The following is a 16,595-nucleotide window of genomic DNA, read 5'->3' on the forward strand; positions in this document are numbered from 1 at the left end:
CTAGGGGACTGATGACCTCAGATCTACATCTACATCTACATTTATACTCCGCAAGCCACCCAACGGTGTGTGGCGGAGGGCACTTTACGTGCCACTGTCATTACCTCCCTTTCCTGTTCCAGTCGCGTATGGTGTTAAGTCCCATAGTGCTCAGAGCCATTTCTCTCTCTCTCTCTCTCTCTCTCTCTCTCTCTCTCTCTCTCCCTATCTCTCTCTTTCTCTCTTTCTGGAGTGAGTTTGCCCGATTTTGTTAAGTTTTACAAACTTATGTCACTGCTGGTCGAGAGCGCTACAGCCGCAAATCGCGTTAACCAGCACGTCCCGTGCGAAGCTTGAGGCGGGGGGGGGGGGGGGGGGGGAGAGGAGGGAGGGTTTCCCGTCCGCGTGCACGTCCACGTCAGCTGTCTCGCACCGTGTGACGGCGCTCTTACGTCAGCAGTGGAGGGTCAGACGATCGCCTGGTATAGTCTGTCGGTAAACTGAAGAGCGAGCGAGCGAGTCCCCACTCTGCCAACCCAGCTACGTCACGAGGCGCTTCTACAGGCTGTTTCACAACGTAGTGCCGGCCCTGCCGCGGCGCCCGCCTTGTACCAGCTATACGGCGCTCTGTATTCTGGCAGGTGACCTTACTATGTGTAGCGAAGCAAACACGCAAGCCGCCGATGTACCGTCTTACCTAAAGGTCTCCGACGGGCTGGAGGCGGCTAGGCCTTTTCTGCTTTTAATTCGCGAGTGACTTCTGCCACGACCCACACGCACTCCACCCGCCGTTGACCCCGCCGTGCGCTTCCCCGCGCTGGCGGTGGGCAGTGTTACACGGGCCGCGGAACGGAAGCCGTCGCTTGCTCTGTGGCAGTCACTGCCGTAATCAAGCCCCGCCGGCCCGTGTGTGTGTGTGTGTGTGTGTGTGTGTGTGTGTGTGTGTGTGTGGTGGCGCCCCCGGCGGCGGTTCGCGTGACTATCGGGCAATAAAACTCCCTAAGTTGGCCAGCCGGCAGCTTGCCTGCCTACGGCCATTTGCCTAATGGAAGCCAAGCGTCGGATCACTCTGCTTAATTAAGTGCTACGCCATCCGTCTCCTCGCGCCGCGGTGCCCGCCTCCCCACCACTCCTCTTCGACGCAACGCACCGACGCGCAAGTGCGCACTCGCTACGTACCGGAATTCAAGTTCTTCCGTATCGGGTGCCGCGACCACAGATTTATTCGAACATAATTCAACCTTCCACCATCACAGCCATTTATCACATACCATTAGCTCATTCCAGCGATGTACCGTGTTAAAAGTGCCGACTCACATCCCTGTAATTTTACACAGTAACCCTACGTAAGTGTACGCAATGTACGTCTTTTATTTAAACGTAACTCAAGTGCTGTGGTCCAGCGGTAAACCACGTGCCTCGAAACCGAGAGGTCACAGCTTCGAGGCAGAAACTAACCACCCTTAGCCTTGGCCTTGGCCTCGTTTATCTTTAAACAAAATTGACCATTCGTACCGTATAACGCAGATGTTTACGTACAGGTGCAAAAGTTTTAAAATGTAGAACTGCATCAAAAGTCTAGTAATAGTAGTAGTAGTAGTGTAGTAGATGCCTTTATTGAAGTCGAAAACAGACTGGCACGACTCGTTTCGCTAGTTTTGGGTTGCATCTTCTGTTGTATAACTGTACATAAATTTTTATAAATTAATAGTTTTATAATGATGAAATGAAGTTATCCAAGATATTTTCAAAGTATTGAGTGAATGGATTTAAAATAGAAAATATTATGCATCTGGTAAGGAAACAAGGTGCGAATCACATACGCTCCACAAAGCAACGGCCCTATTCGTATACAATAACTACGATTTATAATTTCATATGAAAAGATGCTTACTTACAATGTTATGTCATGTAGCATAGGGACTTGTTATATGTGGCGGATTAACGGTTGGCGTTGCTAGGTAAAGCTTTTAGCCTTATCCGGTTGGTAAAAACCGTAAACGATGATGAATGTCCAGTCCATAAAAGCAGAGGAATAGAATGAGCAATCAGAAACTGATCCTTGACTAAAAAAAGAGCGCTTCTTCATCCCTTTCCTTCGCTTAAGACAATCCACTTTTTCAGAGAGGAATTGAAACTGAAAAATAATTTGGAAAGGGCAATACTACACTATGAACCCTCTGTGGCTTGTAGAGTACATGTGTGAGTAATGTATCGATGGTTAATGTGTTCATTAAAAGAAGTGAGAGGGCTAGTGGGGAGCGACCGAGGAAGAAAACAGCGAGAGGTAGGACAGGGAGGACAGGAACACGGAGAGCGCGGAGACGGTGCAAACAAGCGGTGCGAGGGAAGGGGGGCCGCGGCTAGGGGAGATAGCGCTGTTGTGTTGGCAGCCCTTCATCACCGCTAGCTGTGGCGGCGGGGAAGTACCGGCAGCAGTACGGGCGGCCCTGCGACCATAAAATCCCCAGCGGTGCTAAATATTGGGGAAGGGGATCTGATGGCGCGGCGCAGCCTCTCCCCTACTGCATCGCGCGCCCAGTTACGACCGCAGGTCGCGACACAAGTTCCTTCTACAGATTGGTTCAAATTTAGAACCGCTCTCATTTACCAGCGTGCACCTTCCTCCTTCCTTGTTCTCTCTCTCTCTCTCTCTCTCTCTCTCTCTCTCATGGGCACTCGGGACGTCAAACCCAAATTTTGCTTTCCTTTGGTTGAAGGCTTACATTGACGTTGGAGGGTATACGTAATACTGAGAATGCGCGTCGTAGAAAACATTTTGTTTGAGATCGGAAATACCTTTCACATTTACAACGTATGTTGAAAGTGGTCGCCATGCGGTCTATGGAATTTTACGCTCGTGAAATCACATTCAAACTCAGGGCTGTAGAATGAAATGTTTTAACCACTCCATTTTATGTTTTCGCTCAGTTTGTCTACCGTTGCTTGGTAATTGTAGTGCACTTTTAGTGTTAATGACCCTGCAGATAAAAAAGCACGAACAGGCTAGACCTTCGCCTACGGTGGGTTCTGCCTCGAATACCCGATAGCGGTCGGCGAAGAGTCAGGCACGTTCCTTCATCTTGCTGGAAAAAGCGGGTCCGCCTTTCATGTTGACTGAAAGTACGAGTGCTCGAAAATTTGAAGATAAACGGCTGCATTGACAGTGGTATCAAAGAACACGGAGCCATCAGTCTGAGAGCCAGAATCCACGCATGCAATCACCATCGTTTTGATCGTGCAGGGGAGTTTAGTGAACAGTGAAAGGGATTTGGGTGGAGTGGTGGTGATTATTCGGACTTTCACATGGCCCGAAAGGAGAAACCCATCACCACCACTCGTACGACGCAGTGACCCGTCAAGATCTCCACCCACGACATTTTTTAAGCAACCACTCACAATATTACACCCTCTACTCTTCACCAGATGGAACACATGAAACGCGGCAAGGTTTCTGGTGTAGGGACTGTCCGTTGCGAAAACCGCCAGACTTTTTTTTCTGTCTTGCAGTAATTTTCTGCTAGCTGTTTGCAACTGTGAAGTACGAAGAGCGAGAATAATAACCTGTTTAAATGCCCCCGCGTGAACTGCAATTATTTCTGTCTTGTCGACGCATCCTTAAGAAGCCTCCACTCCTGTGAATTGATTCGAATTTCCTGCGGTAAATTTATGTAGAATCGCCAGCATTCATACCACCAACAGGTTCCTTGCAAACCACGTATACAAGGTGTTTATAAACTGACGACCATAAACATTACAAAAAGCCAATATGTGCTTGTGTCCGAAAATGCTTCGTTACATAAATTTATTGGCAGTTTTACATGCGATACATTTTTAACAACGCTCGAAATGAGCTGCTGCTAATTCCAGGCATCGCCTGTGGCTGCATACTCTGCGATACTATCTCGAGGACTGCTGAAGCGCGTCTGATTTGATCAAATCCGTTCTGGATACGCTGGCTGAGGAGATCGACATTTGGTGCAGGAGTAGAACACACCGAGGATTTTAAACGTCCCCGTACGCAGAAATCCACTTCATTTGAATCTGGCGATCGGGAAAACCGTGCAGAGGAATTTTTTCCCCATAATTTTCCTCGTTGACTGGACTAAAAGATTTGTGAGTCTCATCAAACCTTTAAATGGCAGCAGCGTCGTGGAAAGGAAATGAGGACCAGCAAGATAACGAATTATCGCACCCCCGGACGCTGAATCCGAAAAAAAAAGATATAATCAGAGAATCTAAAAACAAATGTCATGACCATATGTAAAGAAGCGCGTAAGAGAAAATGAAAGTCTGAGCTGCGCCGCTTAATGGTCACTACAGGTGATTGCCTGCGTCACTCGATAACCAAGGATTTTCGGAGCCGTGTTGATAAGGGCGTTTTGTAATGTTTTTGTGTGGGGAACACGTCCCCGCATCTATCGACGGGCAGTCTCGACGTTGTAGATGGCCGCCACACGCCAGTAGCAGATACGACACAGACCGCAGCAGGGCACAGGCGGTACCGCCACCCTTCTCTGTTCCTTCTCCTCTCTCTCTCTCTCTCTCGCTCCCTCCCTCTCTACCTGAAGCGAACCCGCAGCGGCCGTTTCCGCCTCCTTTACGGTCGGCATCCAGCGCGCTTTCTCGTCAATCTTTGATGCCGGCAGCCGTAGGGCGCCCCGTGTAGGGCGCCCTCAAGGGCCGACCCTTCTGACAGCCGTGTGTGTACACTCCTCAAGTTTGCCCTAAGGTTGCTACATTTTGTAGGCTCCCGCCCTCACGTCATCGTGTATCGCGATACCGACGCCCGTCGATACAGCGGCAGCTCCGGGTCCACGACGTTTCGCCACCACCGTCAGTTTCTCGTAGAGCTGCCACATCTCTCGAAACGAATATGCCCATTCCCTAAAAGGTACCCGCGCAGATTTTTTACCACTTCTCATCCAACGCAATGAGCGAGGATATCTTTCACCGAATTCTCAGCACACTTGAAGGTACTGCATCAGTAATGTTTAGGATAGCTGCTGCAGAATGGTCAGCACCACCACACACTGCAACAATTCGATCTACTGCTAAGTGTAGAGCTCGGGCACGTTCGGTCTTCAGCTACTTGCCTTTACAGTTTTTTATGTCACGCTTCCGCCTAGGATTTCTCTTATCTCTTGGAATCTAGTAGAGATCTTCCTTAGTCCACCTACTGATATATATATACCGCCCGCCTGCAGTAACGTCATAATAATTGTCTTTCCATTCATTTTTTTTGTTTTCTTCTGTTTACCCTATTGAGTCTCAACATTTATTTCCCCATTGCTTGCGTGGCCGTGCGGTTCTAGGCGCTACAGTCTGGAACCGAGCGACCGCTACGGTCGCAGGTTAGAATCCTGCCTCGGACATGGATGCGTGTGATGTCCTTAGGTTAGTTAGGTTTAATTAGTTCTGAGTTCTAGGCGACTCATGACCTCAGAAGTTAAGTCGCATAGTGCTCAGAGCCATTTGAACCCATTGCTTGCCGACGAACCCTGCAATTTTGAATGATTTTCGCATTAAAGGTACTTGCGTTGCCACGATAAATCAAAAGTGGTAATAAACATTGCTTACACCGGTTCTAAGCTTCCATTTTCAGTCACGTTGGACATTTTTTTAAAACCCTGTTTAGTTCACCAAACGCACTATAGTCCAATTTTAATACACTGTTACAGTACTTCCCTTTTCTTTCTGTCGAATCGTCGTAAAGCGTCCAGAGTATTAAAAAAACCTGACGAGCTATTGTATGACTTCTTTGTCAATTGGTACTATTTTCTTTCCAGTCATTTTCAAAGATACTGTATTAAGTCCAGTCAGCCCGACCGGTTAGCCGAGCGGTCTAACGCACGACTTTCCGGTGTGGGAAGGAGCGCCTGGTCCCCGGCACGAATCCGCCCGGCGGACTTGTGTCGAGGTCCGGAGAGCCGGCTAGTCGGTGGATGGTTCCTAGGCGGTTTTCCATCTGCCTCGGCGAATGCGGGCTGGTTCCCCTTATTCCGCCTCAGCTGTAGAGATGGGCAAAACTGTTCTTTTCAGAGATCGGATCAGAACTGTTCACTCCCTGAAATGCACTAGCTCTTTTTCATGACTCACCACTCATTCACAACAGAAAATAAATGGAAGGCACATTGCCCTTTAAACTTGGTTTATTCCAGTACTATACCTGTATTTTGATCTTATTTGATCCTATTTTGAAGTAACACAGATAATGAGTAAGAATTTTGTATTTTTTATTGAAATTTCCACGATGTGACAAAGTTTTTGATTATTGATTTATTTTGCACTATCGTGTTTTGGGTGATCGGAAAATGTTGTAACTTGAGATTTACATTAACAATATATTTGGCTATAATGTATTAAAATTTCATTAACCTCGTACAAATACATCGCAAGCCATATATTTTTAAAGTGAACATTTCCTTCCGAAAACGCCTAAAATCGCAAAATCCGTACTACAATAAGAAAAAAATATATAAATTTGACTGCAAGACCAAAGTGCTGCATATAGCCTTACGCAGAATAAAACAAGGAAAATATTGGTGTATCACATTTTGCGATACATTTATCGGTTCACTCGTAATTAAAGCGTAAATTCGAGTGTCCATAATAAAAAAATCCTGTAGTAAGAGAAGTCGTCAGGAACCTCATCTGATCAGTTTAAACAAATAAAAATAAAATAAAAGATGTACACATAACATAATTATGTAATATACACATCGGTATTAGTACGAAGAACAATATCCAGTATAGACGAACTCCGATGCAGAGACGCTGAGTCAAGCTGGTCGAGCCGCGAGCCGTATTACTGCGTGAGCTAAGACCGCAGAGCCCAGAGTGACACCTGAGTTGCTTTGCTCAACGCTCTGGCCAGAGTCGAGAAAGTGGGGTGAGCGTTGAGCGGGCGAGTTCCGAGGGTGGGGGGAGCGGTGAACTGCCACCATTCACCCGCACGGAGACAAATCGTCCGTTCTCTTGCGAGCAGGTTGTTGCAAGTAGTTCTTATGTTCTCCGCTAGGAGGCTCTCTGTCCTGTTGCTCGCATCAACTGCCCAGAGGGCAGGACGTGCAACTGAAACGATCGCCGACGGAGTGCTATGCTAAAGTTAAGGTGCGCCAGACACTGCACGCGGCAGAGGAAGCACAGAGACGGCACGGCATATGTGAAACACAAAATCCAATGGGGGCACTGCACAATGCAGGCAGCCAAGGCAGAAGCAGGGTAGAGGCCGGCGCTGGCTGTGTTGTGTGGCGTGCAGTGTGCTTTGACCACCAGAGGCCCCACTGGTCTGCTCCGACTCTCTCTCTCTCTCTCTCTCTCTCTCTCTCTCTCTCTCTCTCTCTCTGCTGTGGGAAACGTTTGGAGCTACTGTTCTTTTTTTCTGAATCACTGATTGTTCACTCCTTTGAAAGATTCAACTCTATGAATTAGTTCAGGAGCGGATCCCCCATCTCTACTCAGCTGCACTATGTCGGCGATTGCTGCGCAAACAAGTTCTCCACGTACGCGTACACCACCATTACTCTACACGCAGTCCGGGGGGGGGGGGGGGGGGAGGGGTCCACCGAGGACCGAACCGCACAATAACCCTGCGTTCGGTGTGGGGCGCCGGAGGGGTGAAGTGGACTGCGGTAGTCGTCCTGGGGTTGTGGACCACTGCGGCTGCGACGGGGACGGAGCCTCTCCGTCGTTTCTAGGTCACCGGCTAACATACAATACAATATAATACAATAAAAGCACTAGCACTCCGTCTTCAGTCCACAAGTGGCCCATCGGGACCATCCGACCGCCTGCCATCCTCAGTCTAGGATACGGATAGGAGGGGCGTGTGGTCAGCACACCGCTCTCCCAGTCGTTATGATGGTTTTCTTGACCGGAGTCGCTACTATTCGGTCGAGTAGCTCCTCAATCGGCATCACGAGGGTGAGTGCACACCGAAAAATGGCAACAGCGCATGGCGGCTGGATGGTCACCCATCCAAGTGCCGGCCAGGCCCGACAGCGCTTAACTCCGGTGATCTCACGGGAACCGGTGTTACCACTGCCAATACAATACAATACAAGTCCAATTATTTGTTGAAGTTAAAACAAAGAAGCTACTTCCCACAGGGAACACTACTACAGAATCGGTCAAACGAAGGAGGTTCAAATAATAAGGGGTCACACTGTCTCTTTGAAGATAACGACGATGTAAAGTTTGACAATATGTAAATACCAGAACAGTCTCTGCTCCCGAGTATTTCTTTTATTCAATGACCGACTTCCATCGCAGTGGTCATCTTCAGATTGCTCTGTGTTCTCGAGGTAAACAAAAGATACAGGACTGTGATCAATCTGAAGACGATTATACGAGTCAAACTTCTCACTGATTAAACCAAATACTTGCGATCATATATTCAAATGACTCTGAGCACTATGGGACTTAACGTCTGAGGTCATCAGTCCCTTAGAAATTAGAACTACTTGAGCCTAACTAACCTAAGGACAGCACACACACCCATGCCCGAGGCAGGATTGGAATCTGCGACAGTAGCGGTCGCGCGGTTCCAGACTGAAGCGCCTAGAACCGCTCGGCCAGCGTTCATATACTGTTGTGGATCTTACATAGCGGTTCAATGAAGTTACTTTAACACGCTTCCCTCTCCATTTTCCCAGTTTAACAGTTCGCTTGTCGGCCACGTAAACCTTGCCGTTCCTTGCAACGGCAGCCATTTGTAACGGTTTTTCAGTATTTATTAATAAGCTCGGCCAACAATGAGGACCGATCGAGCCTCTCAATGTAGTTGATTTCGCACTTAAAAGAGGAAGAAATTGTGCCCCTTTCGATTTGAATGATCTGCCGAAATTTTCGCGTCCTGTCAGCTGACAGGAGTGGCAGAGAGTTTAGCAAGTAAAATCTCTGTCTACGGGCTCCCGAGCACAATTCTAGCGACATGCTAATTTCTTGGCTTTCTCACCGCTCTGCTGCGTAACAGCAGCTGTAGCCTGGCTGGCGCTCAGCGCTCTCGTCGAGTGTCCAGCGGACCAATCCCTAGATGAGTCCCAGCGTGTTCGCCTGGCCTGCTGAGTCCTCGCCGCGAGCGCACAAAGCAGATAGGCCCCCGTGTTGCCCGGAAGGCGTCAGGTATATAAACACGTTACGTGCCGCTGCCAGTACAGCGCGCGCTTGGCGCTTCACCGAGTCCGGCCGCGGTTACTTTGTCTGCGTCTGGTGATCGCCTTCTGTTCACTGTCTCACTGGCCGCAGGCGTCAGCTATAGACCCAGGCGCTGGTGCTGCTAGACGTCGTCGCCATGTGGCGGAGGCGCTGGTGTACTGCAGCGATAGGGATGCACAGTAATGAGGCTTCGAATGAGGCTGTAATCTCACCCCCCCCCCCTCCCGATCAAGCTGATTGTCTCAACGTGATAGAAGCCTTTCTAGAGCTTCTGTATCTATATATCTGGACCAGAACAACAAAGTGATTGTCGGTTGCCCGTTCCACACTGTTTCGCCAAAAAGTTATGCATTTAAATATTTGGCGTGTATTGCCCCAACGTCAGCTTCTGAAAGACTGTTCTCAAAAGTAAGATATGCTCTCTGTCAATACTGCGAGCACTAAAGGGGAAACTTCCGTCAAAATGTTATTGGCCAGCGTGAATACAAAAATTTGTGGGAAGCGTAGTGTTCATTAAAAAATGGCTCTGAGCACTATGGAACTTAACATCTGAGGTCATCAGTCCCCTAGACTTAGAACTATTTAAACCTAACTAACGTAAGGACAAAACACACATCCATGCCCGAGGCAGGATTCGAAACTGCGACCGTGGCAGCCGCACGGTTCCGGACTGAAGCGCTTAGGACCGCTCGGCCACAGCGGCCGGCAGTGTTGTTTGATGTTTGTTTGCATGGCCATCTTTCGCAGCTGCTGTGAAGATCAATTGCTACTCATTATCCGTCTTGAGCTTACTGCAATTTAATTAAAGAGAATTACAGCAGACACGTTTCGCTTTCATTTATAAAGCATCTTCCGTGGTTATTCTGCAAATTGCATACATACGTTTTGTGCAATTCTGATTCTCTTAGGTTAAGAACAGCGTTTTGTTTATGAAGTTGTTGTGCAAGTTACTAACGGTGATTATATTCTGCTTCTTGCTAGCAGCGGTTGACATCGAAAAACTTCGATTTACTTATGCACTTGTTCTACGTAATGCAGAATGGCAAAAAGTGCCATCACTTTCGTGAACTGAATTGAAGGTGTGTGTGTTTGTCACTCTGCACAACAACAGCCCGAAGTCTGTCGATGTCAAGCGCTGCTAGCAACGAGGCAAGAAGCAGAATGTAAAAACCGTAAGTAACTTGCATAACAACTTTTTAAACAATGTTTTTAACCTAAAAGAACCAGAAATTCACAAAACGTATGTATCCAATTTTCAGAATAACCGTGTGAGTTTATAAATAAAAGCGAAACGCGTCTGTCGTAATTCTCCTTAATTAAAAACTGCAAAAAGCTCAAGACAGATAACCAATAGTAACTAATACTAGATATATTTATTTGTTGCTTTTTACGCCATTCTATAAATCAATTATTTGCAACACGTGTTTTGTGGTCGATTATTATCGGCCATCGATGTTTGGTAGACAACGAAATCGAAATCGGCATCGATGGTTTGCATTGCCTTATAATGAGCTAAAAAGCTTCATGACTTTCTGTGGCCACCGAACGCTACGTACTGCCAGTCCGCGCTCAGCAGGGGGTCGGCTATGAGTCACGTACCTGTTACAAACCACAAGCGATTCAGAAGTCACAGTTTTCGTAATAAGTTACCGGTACCTCGCTATCATTTCAGTGACAGCCAAAAGTGACAAGTAACAACTGAAAGCAGCATTGTAACATTCAGTGTCCTGTGGCATCTGTTCAGCGACGTTCGTACCTTGTTCTAGGAAGCCTGTGTCTCAGGACATCAACTTACATCTTGAATCTTCACGATTGTCTCCTGCATGTGCACGGACAACCATTGGAGCGACTAATCACAGTGGGAACTGCGTGTGGAAACCCACGAGGATTATTTAACTTTTCTACAATCACCGATTAATTACAGTGTTATTCGCAGTGTGCAACGGCTTATATTTCCGGTACGTTTGTAATAAACACTCTCACTTAAGCTCATTCACATTCATTGAAGCAAACCTTTCTTTGCTAATAGTTATTCAGCGGGGTTCCTTCCATTTTTTGTGGTCAATGTACGATATACGTAAATAACATACATCAAAATACTCACCGGAGACTCGTTCAAAATGAAATATAGGTTTTCTGAATTTACTTCGCATGACGAGAGGTGCCTTAAATATGACACGAACGTAAACATTATGCTACGCTACAGACTAATGTGTTACTAAAACCTTTACTTCGCATCCATATTCGTTGGTTCCGCCAACGCACAACCGAATTATCACTTTCAAACCTAACCTAAACCTCGGGCTACGCTATAGATCAGTTCACCACAACCAAAATTTCACGCGAGGGAGCAATACCACATTCTAGTGTTTTTCTCGCGAAGGCAGTCTAAAGGAACAGTGTGAAAGTCTCCCGTTCTGCTGTTAATGATATCCTTCCTTATCTCTATGTCGAGTGACTGAAAATGTAGTTGATACAGCTGTAAAAATAACAAAGCTGTTAGAATCCATATTACAGATAAAGTCCTACTACACTGTGTCGAAGTTTATGTTATGATCCTCAACTCCACACTAATTTTTCACACTTGTCTCATCACATCATCATTTGAAGTCAAACAACAAACAAGTGTGAACTGTGCTACAGACTTTTAGTTGGGATGAAATTTTCTCTCTACGCAACTTTTGTTTATCAGGTAATAACTCAGTAACAATTCTGTATTTGCAAATATTAACATCATCATATCGGGAAACTTTTTGTCACCTGGTTTACTGGTAACGCTAACCTTAGGTTCTGACGATTAGTCGGCTTTACAGCAGAGAACATACCACTTCCGTTTGCCGCACGCACGCACTCTCTCTCTCTCTCTCACACACACACACACACACACACACACACACACACACATACACAGTTCTTATGGCCATAAATATCAGTTAACAAATATACCTGCCAATACCTGTTAGGTTGTTACTGATCACAGCGTAACAGCGAGGGTGATGTACAACACAAGGAACATTTTAAAGTTGGTGGAATGTGTATGTGTGTGGGGGGGGGGGGGGAGGGGGGGGAGAGCACAAATCACAACTAAACATACCTGTTAGCGAAATTCGCACTCTCAGACATCACCGTTATCGCGAAGTCACAGTTTAGGTCCTCCTTACAGCTAGATGCTTTTGAGCAGGTGTTAAGAACCTCCAAAAGAACAGAGCGGCGGGATCAAAGCGGCCGGAAGGGCAGGGGGCATTTAGGTGAGGGTGGGGGCGGCGCAGGTGTGTGATTACGGAGGGGCGCTGCCTTCTGCTGCGTGCAGGCACAGGGCCATGTGACCCGCATCGCGGAAGTCGCGCTGTCGCCGCAGAATAATGGCAGGAAGTCGGCCGTGTGTGTGTGTGTGTGTATGTGGGGGGGGGGGGGGGCAGGCTGGTAGGACCTCACGGGCGCTGGCTCCACGGTGGAAGCTCCTCTTCACGAGCGGACACACGCTGACACGATTCAAAAAGGCTCTAACGTCCCGTCGACGACTAAGTGGTTAGAGACTGAACGCGGAAGGAAAGCGATCTCGCCCTTCCCAGAGAAATCATTCCGGCATTTAGGACAACCGTGGGTAACCTAAATCAAAATGTCTGTAATTGCCGCATCGCTGGCAGATACCATCAACGAAGAGGCTTCTTTCGACTGTGGAAGTTCCACTTGATACAAAAGTTAAGGTGTCGTATATCACCGAATAGTCTTTCTTCAGAACAACAGGAAGTGTGCCAGGGTATTCAGTATAACGAACAGCTTGAGAGATCAGTTAAGTGCAACGGATAGAGTCTGAAAAAATAGGTTATAACGTGAACATCAACGAAACTAAAACAATAATGCAGTTATGAAGGAATTGCGTTACGCGATGACACACTAAAAGCAGTAGATGATTTTCGATACTTAAAAAACAAATGCCGTCCGAACAGGCCTTTAAGGTCTAAAGGTACCGACCGGCCGTCGTGTCATCCTCAGCCCTTAGCCGACACTGGGTGGGGATATGGAGGGGCAAGTGGTAAGCACATCGCTCTCCCGGCCGTATGCCAGTTTACGAGACAGGCGCCGCTGCTTCTCAGTCGAGTAGCTCCCCAGTTTGCCTCACAAGGGCTGAGTCACCCCGCTTGCCGACAGCGCTCGGCAGACCGGACGGTCACCCATCCGACTGCTAGCCAAGCCCGACAGCGCTTAACTTCGGTGATCTGACGGGAACCGGTGTTACCACGGCGGCGAGGCCGTTGTCGAGTTTCGATATTTGCGCAGCAAAATAACTCACGATGGTCGAAGTGGGGAGCACATAAAATGCAGACTGAGAACTACAAGGAAAACATTTCCGAAAAAGGAGAAATATGCTAATGTCTAATACACATTTAAGTGCCAAGACATCATCTCAAAGTATTTGCCCGGAGTGATGCAGTTATCTACAATGAAGCACTGAAAGTTAGACAAATATTCAACAACATCTTGAAAGGACTTAAATGTGACAGCTTGCTTTGAATAGCCGGGAAGGTAACATCGTGCACTACACACACTGAAAAGAGAGATTATTATCTTATCATTAGAGCATCAAAGTCCACGCCCTTCGGTGAGTAGTGAGCTCTTCTGAATGCCAAGCAGGGCCCGCACTGGAGATTATCTCCGCTTGGGGGTGACCTACTGTCATTATCGTTTCACCAACACGCAACTCGTCCAATGTGGCGTCAACAGATCTACTAAAGAGACTTTCTACACTACCCTTGTCCGTCCTCTTTTACAGTATTGGTGCGTGGTGTGGGATCCTTACCAGACAGAATTAACGGAGTAAATCGTGAAAGTTCAAAAAAGGGCAGCACGTTTCGTATTATCGCGAAATAGGGGAGAGAGAAATGATACAGGATATGAAGTGGACATCATTAAAACAAAGGCGTTTCACGTTGCGACGTAATCTGCTCGCGAAATTTCAATAGGGTTGCACTGGATTAAGTAGAAGAAAAAACAAAACGATTATTTTGTATAAAAACTGAACATCATAGATAGAAACAGTTGTCAATTACTATAATACCGTAAAAGAAGTTTCACGTGTTTTCTTCAGAAGTAGCCATAAAAATAATGTTCCTTCCAAATCTGGCAATTGTCTTCTACACCTGTGGAAGCAGTGAACCAAATCTGCCACAGCGCAGCGGAATTCACGGAAGAACTGTAACTGTCATTTGTAAGAAATAAATAAATAAATAAGAATCTGTCAGTATAATTTTCTGAAGCTGGTTATTAGTTTAACCTTGCCAAAATTAATTACATGTTTCATGATCGATTGTAATGACGTAGAATAAGTCATTTTACGTTCGCATCGCAAGTTAATTGGTACATATGGGCACATTCCGAACATTGTTTTTATTTTTTTAATACAAAAAGAAAAAATATTCAAAGATGTATTTTCTACACTCTTCGTTTTACACATTTTAGTAAACAATGACTAATCGCATTAATATTTAGAATTTCGAAGAATTTGGGGTAATTTTACTGGTACTACTACATGTATAATACCAATACAAGTCGGTCAACTGTGCTTGATTTCAGCTACAAAGGAGACACTTTACTCTCCGTTGCGTGACAGAGGTTGCTTTCAATCCCCGACACGGCAGAGATAGGGGAGGGAGGGGGGCAGTCTATGTACTCTATATCTGCTGTCTAAGCTTAAGATTGAGTGCTAGATGAGGCCCGGGACAGTGCTGCCAACCGCGGGTTACAGGCGCGGGCAGTTGCGCACGGCAGGGTTTTAGCGCATGCTCCTCACGAGGGCGCTGGCCGCCGGCTCTGAATAAAACACGCCCCGCCACACACCGCAGCGAGAAAGCGCCAATGGAAAGCGTCCGCCAGCCCTTCGCGCATTCGCAACGCGCGCCGCGCAGCCGGAAGCGGCCAGCCCTGCACCCAACACCGCTTTTGTGACTCCGAACACCTGCATACACGCTCCACAAGCCACCGTGAAGTGCGTGGTGGTGGGTACCTTGTACCACTGCCAGTCACTCGCTTTCCTGTTACACTCGCAAATGGAGCTATGGAAAAATGATTGTTTAGCGGACGTCTTTTAAGAACGTCAGCTCAAAATGGAGGTGGGGGCGGGGGGTCCGGGAAAATGTCACCAAATCTCTTTGAAAGGGGAGAGGACAAAGAAAATCTCACGTAAACATTTTAGTTCAGAGAACATACATTATTATGGCGAATAACATTTCTTGCATAATTAATCTCGCCCGTAGACAATATTAAAGTTCCTACCAACCGCTGCGGCTCCTCTGAACAGAACCCGGATGCTTTACACGTGTCCGGTCGTGATTTCCCGATTTGAAACAAATGCCGCACAGGTGTTGTGCTTCATTTGGGAAGTTCTCTGCCACGTCTGTGGAAATCACTGCGAGTCAGTGATACGCATACAAAGCTGATGTTATTGTGTCCAACACGAATTTGTATCAGAACTTTTACAGTGCGTATGTTAAGCGACGGGCCGAGAAGTGGAAACACAACTAGGAACAAGAAGTTAATCGTTTGTGGAAGGAAACTACGCGTAAGTTCACAGACAAGAATTCTCTTAGTTATCATATAAATCGTGAGACTGATAAGCAACATAATCATACGGTTTAAAGAGAGCAAACGTTCACTGAAATATGACGTACATAAAATACCAATACAACGTTAATTTTTTTAGGAGTCCGTCAAAATGGTTAATATTATTTGCATGCAGTCTCTCTGTCCGTCTGTCTCTGTGCGACTGTTCATCGTGTTTTTTTTTTTTTTGTTTTTGTTTTTTTTTTTTTTTTTTAACCGGCCGAGATGGCGCAGTGGTTAGCACACTGGACTCGCATTCGGGAGGACGACGGTTCAAACCCGCGTCCGGCCATCTTGATTTAGGTTTTCCGTGATTTCCCTAAATCGCTCCAAGCAAATGCAGAGATGGTTCCTTTGATAGGGCACGGTCGACTTCCTTCCCCGTCATTCCCTAATCTGATGAGACCGATGACCTCGCTGTTTGGTCTCTTCTCCCAAACAACCCCAACTACGTTTTGGCGTGCTTAAAGTTTTTTTTAATCGCGTATTGAAAACATTGTTTAATACATTTTACAAATAAAACTTGGTTTTATTGAAGTGTTTAATCAATGTTTAAAAGAATTAATTCATTTTTACCCGACTAGGGCGTAAAGGTCACGTGAGGGGGACGAAAGGGTGAGGTAGGGGGGGGGGTTAGGGGATCTCACCAAGTGGGGGGGGGGGCGGCGGGATCCAAATTTGGAAGATAACACCTCACGTAAATAATGGACGTCCCCCCTACATGCTTCGGTTAAATTGTCTTCGCGACACAACGCGAGATGTATGTCGGTGGCAGTAAGATCCTTCAGCAGTCCGTCGTATAATGCCGGTTCTCCAAGATTTGCCAATCTTTTATCGCGGAAAGTACGTCTTCTTCC

At 46.8% G+C, this 16,595-nt stretch overlaps 1 protein-coding gene and 1 pseudogene across 1 annotated transcript in view; one reads left to right on the plus strand and one right to left on the minus strand.

Annotated features, from left to right (window-relative positions):
* The window catches only part of LOC126424968 (uncharacterized), a 175,045-nt gene that overhangs the window by 139,304 nt on the left and 19,146 nt on the right, over nt 1–16,595 (plus strand). The window lies entirely within an intron of this gene.
* On the minus strand, nt 13,282–13,399 carry LOC126425587 (5S ribosomal RNA; annotated as a pseudogene).

Source organism: Schistocerca serialis, chromosome 10, assembly GCF_023864345.2.
Source record: "Schistocerca serialis cubense isolate TAMUIC-IGC-003099 chromosome 10, iqSchSeri2.2, whole genome shotgun sequence".
Lineage (NCBI taxonomy): Eukaryota > Metazoa > Arthropoda > Insecta > Orthoptera > Acrididae > Schistocerca > Schistocerca serialis.